Source organism: Cebus imitator, unplaced genomic scaffold (assembly GCF_001604975.1).
Source record: "Cebus imitator isolate Cc_AM_T3 unplaced genomic scaffold, Cebus_imitator-1.0 Scaffold61, whole genome shotgun sequence".
NCBI classification, from domain to species: Eukaryota; Metazoa; Chordata; class Mammalia; order Primates; family Cebidae; genus Cebus; species Cebus imitator.
In genome coordinates, this window is record NW_016107376.1 from 11,272,619 (window position 1) to 11,282,141 (window position 9,523).

Below are 9,523 nucleotides of genomic sequence, written 5' to 3' on the forward strand. Positions count from 1 at the left end.
TGTGCTTTGCAGGGAAGTATACACAATGGAAGCCATTATCCTTAGCAAAATAATAGAGAGACAGAAAACCAAACATCACACTAACTCACTTATAAGTGGGAGCGAAATGATGAGAACACACGGACATATGGGGTGCAGCAACATACACTCGGGCCTGTTGGAGGGTGGGACATGGGAGGAGGGAGAGGATCAGAAAGAATAGCCAACTGATCCTGGGTTTAATGCCTGGGTGATGAGATGATAGGTGCAGGAAATCACCTCACTGTTGCACTTATTTACCTATGAAACAAACCTGCACATGTATTCTTGAACTTAAAAGTTAGAACTTAAAAAAATATTCACTAGATTACATAAAATTAACTAGAAGAGAGAGAAAAAGTTTTTTTATTTAAGCCCTAGCAATTGAATGCTTTTATTCCAAATCACTATTTTTATTGTTTACAAATTCATTTTAACTATTTCAGGATTCGTATAGTGTCATCTATATGCTATTTATTAAGATATTTTACACTTTGTTATGTTACTAAGAATGTATTGATGTTTTTATCTAAGAAATTGTATAATTAATTCTAATTACCTTGCATACCCTTTTCATTTATTTCGTAAGACATCAGAATTTTTCTTAAGAAAAGGCTTAAGGATCATTTGTCTTCTCTATTTTATTTTGAATCATCTTACTGTTTGAAACTACATAGTATTCATGGTTTTAGGAGTACTCTTACTTGTCATCATTATTGAAATAATTTGACCACATATTAAAGCAATTTGTAAGTTAAAATTAGCTAATTTTAATACCTTAAATATAATTTCGTCCTATACTCCCGTGGAAGCTCAAATTATTAATTTTGGATGTTGGGGAGAAGATGACATTTTTAAAAGTACAAAACTTAAGGTTAAAACTGGAAAAGAATATTAAGGGTTTGGTGTTTAAGCAAATTATATTCTTTCTGGGGGTAATTTAGTACTTTATTGGTCTTTTTTGATTTGAAACATCTTTAAAACATTTTATTATTTTTTCTTCATGACAACAGTAGCAAGACAACTTAACAATGGTTAATTACTTGCACTATCATTGGATATAAATTCTTATATCCATTATAAATGCTTATATCTAGCCATTTCATTCCCTGCAAAGAACACTACCTCTCTGAGTGTGGAATATTTATCATTCCATTCAAATCGCTTATTCAATAAGGTCACTTTAAGCATCTGTTCTCTTTAAGCAGTCACACAATTTTCTTCCTTTTTATTGAGGTATAATTAACATACAATGCAATTTACCCTAATGTATATAATTCAATTGTTTTGTCTTCACAAAATTTTACAACCATTGCTACCGTCTAATTTTAGAATATTTTCATCACCTCATAGCCATCAGCAATCATACCTCATACCTCCCTCCCACATTATCCTGGAAACTACTTAATGTAGTTTAAATATGATTTTTTTGTTTCCACTATATCTCATGTTGAAATTTAATTTCCAGTGTTGGAGATGAAGCCTAAGGGTGGTCTTTTAGTCATTAGGGCATATCTCTCATGAATAGATTAATGCCCTTTCTCAGGGTTGATTAAGTTCTCACTTTATTAGTTCATACAAGAGCTAGTATTTTAGTCAAAATGGACTAAGTGCCTGGCATCTTCTGCTCTCTCTTTTGCATACTTCTGGCCATGTAATCTCTGCATACACAGGTGCCTGTTCACCTTCCACCATGAGTAAAACAACCTGAGGCCTTCACCAGAAACCACAAAGATGCTGGTGCCAAACTTCATGTATAGTTTGCCATGACCTAAATAAACCCTTTTTGTTTTTTTTTAATAAATTACCCAGCATCACCTACTCTTTTATAGTAACACAAAATGGACTAAGATATTACTAATTGACTTAACTGTTTGTATAGAGTTGCCAATTCAGAATATTTCATATGAATTAAATCATGCCATGTGTGGCCTTTTGTATCTGGTTTCTTTCACTTAGCATATTTTCAAGGTTCATCCATTTTGTATCATACATCAGTAATTATTTTTTCATGGCTAAATAATATTCCATTTTACAGATTATACCATATTTTGCTGTCCGTTTATCAAGTGATTTATGCTGGATTGTTTTCTGTTTTTTGTTACTATAAATAATGTTGCTATGGGCATTTGGGTCTACATTTCTCTGTGGACAAATGTTTTCAGACCTCTTTATTATACATCTACCAGTAAAATTGCTGGGTTATAATAATTCTCTGTAAAAAGTTTTTGTGAAAGTGGAAAACCATTTTCTGAAGCATCTGTAAGATTTTGCACACCAGCAGTCTATAAAGATCCCAGTTCTTTCAGATCCTTGCTAACACTTATTCTTGTCCATCATGTCTAATCATGCCATTCTTGGTGGTGTGAAAATTTTACTGTTTTGATTTTCATTTTCCTAATGTCTAATGATATTATTGTCCATTTGTACCTACCACTATCCCAGTACTATGTAGTCTTGGTTAACATATCTTTGTAGTAGGCTTTGAAATTGGAAAATGTGAGACTATTTAAATTTTATTTTTCAAGATTTTTTGGTAGAATTATTCTAGGTTTCCTGCACTTATATATGAATTTTAGAATAAATTAGTCAATTTGTGCAAAAGGGTCATCTTGTATTTTAATAGAGATTGCATTGGATCTGTAGATTGGTTGCGGAATATTGCCATCTTAACAATATTAAGTAACTACCCATTAGCAGAAGATCTTTTTGCATTTATTAAAGCCTTCTTATATTTTTAAAGCAGTATTTTGTAGGTTTTAGTTTATAAGAGTTATACTCTTTGTTGAATTTATTCCTAATTATCATACCTGTTTTGATGCTATTGTAAAGGGATTTTTTTTTTTGGTGTATTTTTATGACTCATGTAACCTTGTGTCTGTAATGTTGCTGAACTGATTTACAAGCTTAAATGTTTTTAGTGTGTTTCTTTGAATATTTTTATATACACCAATGGCTTTTGAAATGGGAAAGAGTTATATTCCTATTGCTGTCTGGATAAATTTTATTTATTTATTTTTCTGCCCTATTGTGCTGACTGAAATCCTAGTACAGTGTGCTCCGTCTGTTTTTACTGAAGTTTGATGTTAACTGTGGGTATTTTTATACACCCTTTAGCTGATTGTAAAAGTTTATTTGTATTTCCAATTATTGGGTGTTTTGTTATGAAAAGGTGCTAGATTTTGTCAAATGCTTTTTTGATGTAACTATTGAGATAATCATATATTCTGTTTGTTTTTTCTTTGTTATCCTAATAAAATGATATATTATATTGATCAGGTTTCATATCTTGAAGTAAACATGGATTCCTGGAGTAAATCTCACTTAGTCATGTTGGAGAAGCCATTTATACATTATAAGATTGGGATTGCTAGCATTTTGTTGAAGGTTTTTATATCTACATTCATGAGGGATATTAGTTTGTTGTTTCTTTTCTTTTGATAACTTTCTCATTTTAGTATCAGTGTAATACTGGCTACATAGAATGAATTGAGAAGTATTTCCTCCCATTCCATTTTTTTTTTTTTTGGAAGAATTTTCACAGAATTCTTTTAATCCTTCTTTAGACATTTAAATTTACCAGTTAATCTATTTTGTTCTTTGTTTTTACTTATAAATAAAATAGCCACAAGTTAAATTGCATTACTTTTTATGAATCTGTGTAATTTTTTATTTTTTCCAGAGCCTGCTGTAGTACTTAGAATCACTCCAGAAATATGTTCCTGGTTTATCTAATTTTTGTCATATAATTTTTCATAACATACTCATAATTTTTTTCCTGTAAGACTGGTATTAATGTCTGTCTTTAATTTCTGATTTTAAATGGATTCTTATCTCTTTTTTGCTAAGTTAATATAAATAGATGCTTGTCAATTTTGTTAATCTTTTTGAAAAAGCAACTTTTGGCTTATCTATTGTTCCTTTTATTCTATATTTTATTACTGCTATTATTTTTTTCTCTTCTGCTTGATTTGTGTTTGCTTTGCTTTTAAAGTTCCTTAATGTTACTTGTGGCACTTCTTTTTAATATAGATATTTATAGCTCTTCATGTTTTATGGATACATAGTATCCGTAAAAAAAATCTCAAAACTGCCTTGATTGTATTACATGTTTTGGTGTTTTCATTTTTATTTCATTTCATTTATCTCTAAGCATTTTTCTAATTCCCATTGTTATTTATTCTTCAGAATATTTGTTATTTAGGAGAGTTCTGCTTAGTTCCTGTATATTCATGCATTTCCCAAATCTTTTTAATATTTATTTCCAATTTAATTTTCTTGTGTTCAGAGAACATACTTTATATGATTTTTTTTAACGTAAATTGATACTTGTTTTTATGAAATAACATATAGTCTGTTTTGGAGAATGTTTAATGTGAAATTGAGAAAAATGTGTATTCTTCTGTTGTTGGATTGAATGTAGTATTACGTTCAGTTGGTTTATAATTTTTTTGTTTGTTTGTTTGAGATGGAGTCTCACTCTTGTCGCCCAGGCTGGAGTACAATGGCGTGATCTCAGCTTACTGCAACCTTTGCTTCCAGAGGCCAAGAGAGTTTCCTCTGCCTCAGCCTCCCAAGTAGCTGGGATTACAGGCACTCACCACCACCCTTGGCTAATTTTTGTATTTTGAGTAGAGATAGGATTTCATCATGTTTTCCAGGCTAGTGATTTTTTGTCTATTTGTTATACCTACTACAGAAATTGGAGCATAAAAGATCCAATTATTATTTTTTATTACTATTTTTCATTTCACTTTATTTTCTAAAGCTGTTTTGCCTTTCAGTTTTAAAGAATAATTTTTCTATAAAATACAATACTTGGATAATATCATTTGTTTTGCTTTGTTCTATTTTCAATCCTTTGAATATATTATTCCATCACCTGATGTGTCCATATTTTTGGATGAGATATCATATGATAATTTCTTTGAGAATTCCTTGTCCATAATAAAGTTCTACTTCTCTTTTGCTAGTCTCAAGATTCTTTCTTTGGCTTTGATTTTGATGCTCCTCTGTATGGATTTATTTAAGCCTATTCTATTCAGAATTCAGTGAGCTACTTAGAAGCATAAATTAATATTTTTCATGAAACTTGAGAGTATTTGGTCGTTATGTCTCCAACTTCTTTCTGCCTTTATATTCTTTCTGAGACTCTGAGTTTGTGTAGATTGGGATGGTGGTTGCTGTTCCAGAGATTTCAAGGATCTTTTCACTTTTCTTTATTTTGTTGTCTTTCTGCATCTTAAACTGGATAATCTTTACTGATTTTCCCAAATTTGCTTATTTTGCCTCCTCTACCTGCTAATATTTGCAATTAAGTCTGTAATAAAGTTTTCATTTTATTTATTTATGTTTTCAGTTACAGAATTTCTATTCAGTTCCTTTTTGTAATATTAATATCTTTAATTGTATTATTTATTTGAAAAAACATTATTCTTATACTATCGTTAGTCCTCTAGACATGATTTACTTATTTCTTGATGATATTTAAAATAGTTGATTTAAAGTCTTTGTATAGTAAGTTCAATGCCTATTCTTCATTAAAGAAAATTTGTTTTCATAGCTATTCTTTTTATTTTGTTCTGTATATATGTCATAATTTATTGTTCCTTTGCATTTGAATAATATAATATGGCTACTCTGGAAAACAGATTATATCTCTTGGTCAGGATTTTCTGTTGTTGCTTTTTGTTGTTTGTTTTCATTTGTTTAGTGACTTTGTAAATTAATTATCTAAAATATATACAGCAGTCTTGGTTCTACTTCCTATGGGTTCGGTTACCTGGATTTAAATGTGGTACAAACACATTAAATGGAAAATTCCAAAAAAGTCATAAATTTTAAATTGCATGCTATTTTGAGTAATGTAATGAAATCTGACCTGCTCCATCAACCCAGGGTGTGAATTACTCCTTTGCACAGTGTATCTGCACTGTATACATTTACAACCAAATTTAGTTACTTAGAAGCCATCTTGGTTATCAGATTATCTGTAATGGTATAGCAGTGCTTCTGTTCATGTAACCCTTATGTTATTTAATAATGGCTCCCATGCACTAAGAGTAGTTATACAAACAACGAGATATGCCAAAGAAAAGACATTTAGTGCTTCCTTTAGGAGCAAAGGTAAAAGTACTTGACTTAATTAGGATGGAAAAAAATCATGTGTGAGGTTGCTATGACCCAAGTTAAAAACAATTTTTCTATTTATTAATAGTCTACATAGGGTTTCGTACTATCCACAGTTTCTGATATCATGTGGGAGTCTTGAATTGTATCCCCCATGTATTCTGCTCATGTATGACCTCTAAACCAAAGGTAGCTTATTGGTCAGCTAGTGAATAAATAGAAATTTTATTAAATGCCTGGTGCCAATAAGTTTCTAAGAACTGAGAGGTTCATTGTGTTTGTTGAGGGACATCATCAATACTCAGCTAGGATGTTTAAACTCTGCCTTAGGTTCACTTTCTGAGTTTACAGAGCCTCATAATTAGCAAGAGGTGATAATTTAGAGACTTTACACGTTTTCCTGAACATAAGAATAGTCCTAATTATGAACATAGCCTATGAGTGCCTATGGCTTTTTAGAGTTTCAGGAATATTTCGGTGCTTTGAAAGACCCTTATGAACATCTCATTGCCTAGCTTTCTTTTTTAAACTTTTGATTGGCCTATTGTTTACTCAATTTGTTATCAGCCATCTCTATTAGCATTGGTATTTCTTTTTTCAAGCAGCCATAATTTTAATCAATTGCTGCAGATTATTTTGAACAAATGCCTCTAGACAAAAGGTTGTTAAAAAGGGAAATATTCAAGTCAGTCAAACAAAGACTGAAAGAGGTAAGGTTTTGCAAAGAACCAGCAAATGGGTCAAATAATGGCAATTCTATGGAAACGGAGCTTTGAAGGAACCCTGAGACATTTTGTTCCTTCAGTGGCTGGAAGGTTGTTGGTCATAGATAAAGATTATTGGTTTTTCAAGTTACTGTTTTAAAGGAAGTAAGAGGATAGGAACAGCGCAAGTTAAAATGCCATAAAACTTATTATTCTTACTGATATTCAGTTGTTTCCATTGATGAATATTTCCAAGATTGCTGTAAGAATTTAATTTCCAGTATTACAAAAATGTTGATTCTGACATTTTTTGCCATTGATTTTGTTTCTTTTACAAAGGAGAGAATTTTTGAATTTTTTATTATTTCATTCTCACTGTTGTTACCTCATAGTTTTATTACCTGATGACTATAAACCAAGGATAATATAATAATTACAATATGTTTTTATGTTAATTGTACCTTTTTCTTTGACAGTTCCTATACAAATGTTAATAAAAAAATTTAATAGCTGCAGATGATAGAGAAACCACCCCTCTGTCACTTCCCCACTCTTCCATTATTTTCAACACACACACTCACTCTCTTCGTATGCACTCTCACACCAATATATTTCAACTTGAAATACTCTAGTCAAATGTTGTGCATCACTGTAAATGTGCTTTTTCCACAAAGGAATATTTGCTAGATAGCTTTTTACATAGTCTACTATCTCTAAAATTTGAACAAAAGTTGACTATATACATGTCTCCTTCTTCCTCATATCAAGAGAAATTATGTTATTACTTGTACATAGACATATCTCAAATCAATTAAGGCTCAACTTATATTATGAGCATAATCAACCTCTAAATAACATTTTATTCATGAAAATAAAGTCTTTCAGATTAAGTATTATTTTGCAGTTAAATTATATGATATTTTAAATTAAAATTAGTTTTCAGAATGATTTTAATCTTTAATTTTATTAGAGATAACAATAGTAATATTTCAAGAAAACCTTTTGAGTGACATGAAAATTGTAAATCTTAATGCATTAATTCAATGTGATTTATTCAAGATTAAGCTAAAGATTAAGTTCCCTGTATTGACCTTATCATCTCACCAATAGTTTTGCAAGAAAGTAACTCTTTTTATATATCTATCTTAGATAGATAGATGTAAATAGAAGCTTAATGTGTCTTTCAATATTAATTTAAAAGATTATTTTATATAGGAATTTGTTATTTTACTATTTACAATTGTTATACAGTATACTTTTGAATAAATACAACAACACACTTCCAAAAGCCATAAAAAATTATATTACCAGAACTACAATAAGTAGGATGTGGACTAATAAGTGTATACAGACAGTGCATTAAGATTATTCACTAATTTTCTATGGGAAAAAAATTCTAAGGTATGGTTTATATTTTCGATCCATGATCTGCTAATGGTAACTCAAGGGCTGTCCTTCCACAAATTTTATCAAATTGGTTTAAAATGTTTGTGATAAAATTGAATCATTTGGTTAAAAAACATTCCTTACAAGAAATAGACTTTTTATTTTTACAGTTAGAAGTTGCCTGTGTTTGGAAGAGCAAACTAATCTCCGTTCCTCATTCCTCAACAGTGATTCTATGCTGTAATTGTGTTTACTCTCACTTGATTTTATCTATCACATTACCAATTACATTTATTTCTCTAAACAATATATTATTTTGTTTCAGATGTGTTCAAAATAAAATCATATTGAATTTTTTCTCTTGCAGCTTGTTTTCTTTCTATATTATGTTATTGAGACTTATCTACATTGTTGAATATAGTGTTTAGTTTGCATTTACTTTCACATCTCTATCATTTTCAATTGTAGGAATGAAATAAGATGTGTTTATATAATCTTCTATCATTTGGACTGTTCCTTATATTTTGCTATTGTAATCTATTAATAAAATCATTCTTTACAGGCTTCTGGTGAACAACTGCAACCTTATTTAGGACATACATCCAGATAAGAAACTGCTGGATCAGGGTATGTTCATGTTTAACTTTACTAGGCTATATCACTTGTTTCTTCTAAATTTATTTATTTATTTATATATATCCATATCTATATCTATATCTATATCTATATCTATATCTATATCTATATATATATATATCTGTGTCTTTATATACACCAGGCAAAAATTTTAGAATAGTCTTACATGCTTTGTTCCTTCCTTCCCATTGATATACATTGATAGATATTATAATTTCATGCTAGATTATTATAGCTATATTTTTTTCTATGGTCTCATCTATTTTAACATTTTAAAATGCTTAAAATTATTTAATTGATGTTATTTCACATCTCTCACAATATCTTCTGAATTTATTTTGTTCTGTACATACTTTATCTAAAGTTGTGGTTGAATATTTGACCGTGTATGTCAGATATTCAGGGAATTTGCATGTCTGAGCATACTCTTAACATAATCTCATAATTTTAATGATAGTTTTGTTAACATTCTATTCTTCCAAGATGAAAGTTCACATAAATTTATCTGGTATTATCACTGAAAAATCTTAACATCATTCTGATTTTTTAAATAAACATACCCATTTCTTCTGGAAGATTTTATAATTTTATTTTTTGTCATTGATATTTTACATTTTAATAGTGGTATCAAGGTTTGTAAATTCTTTTAT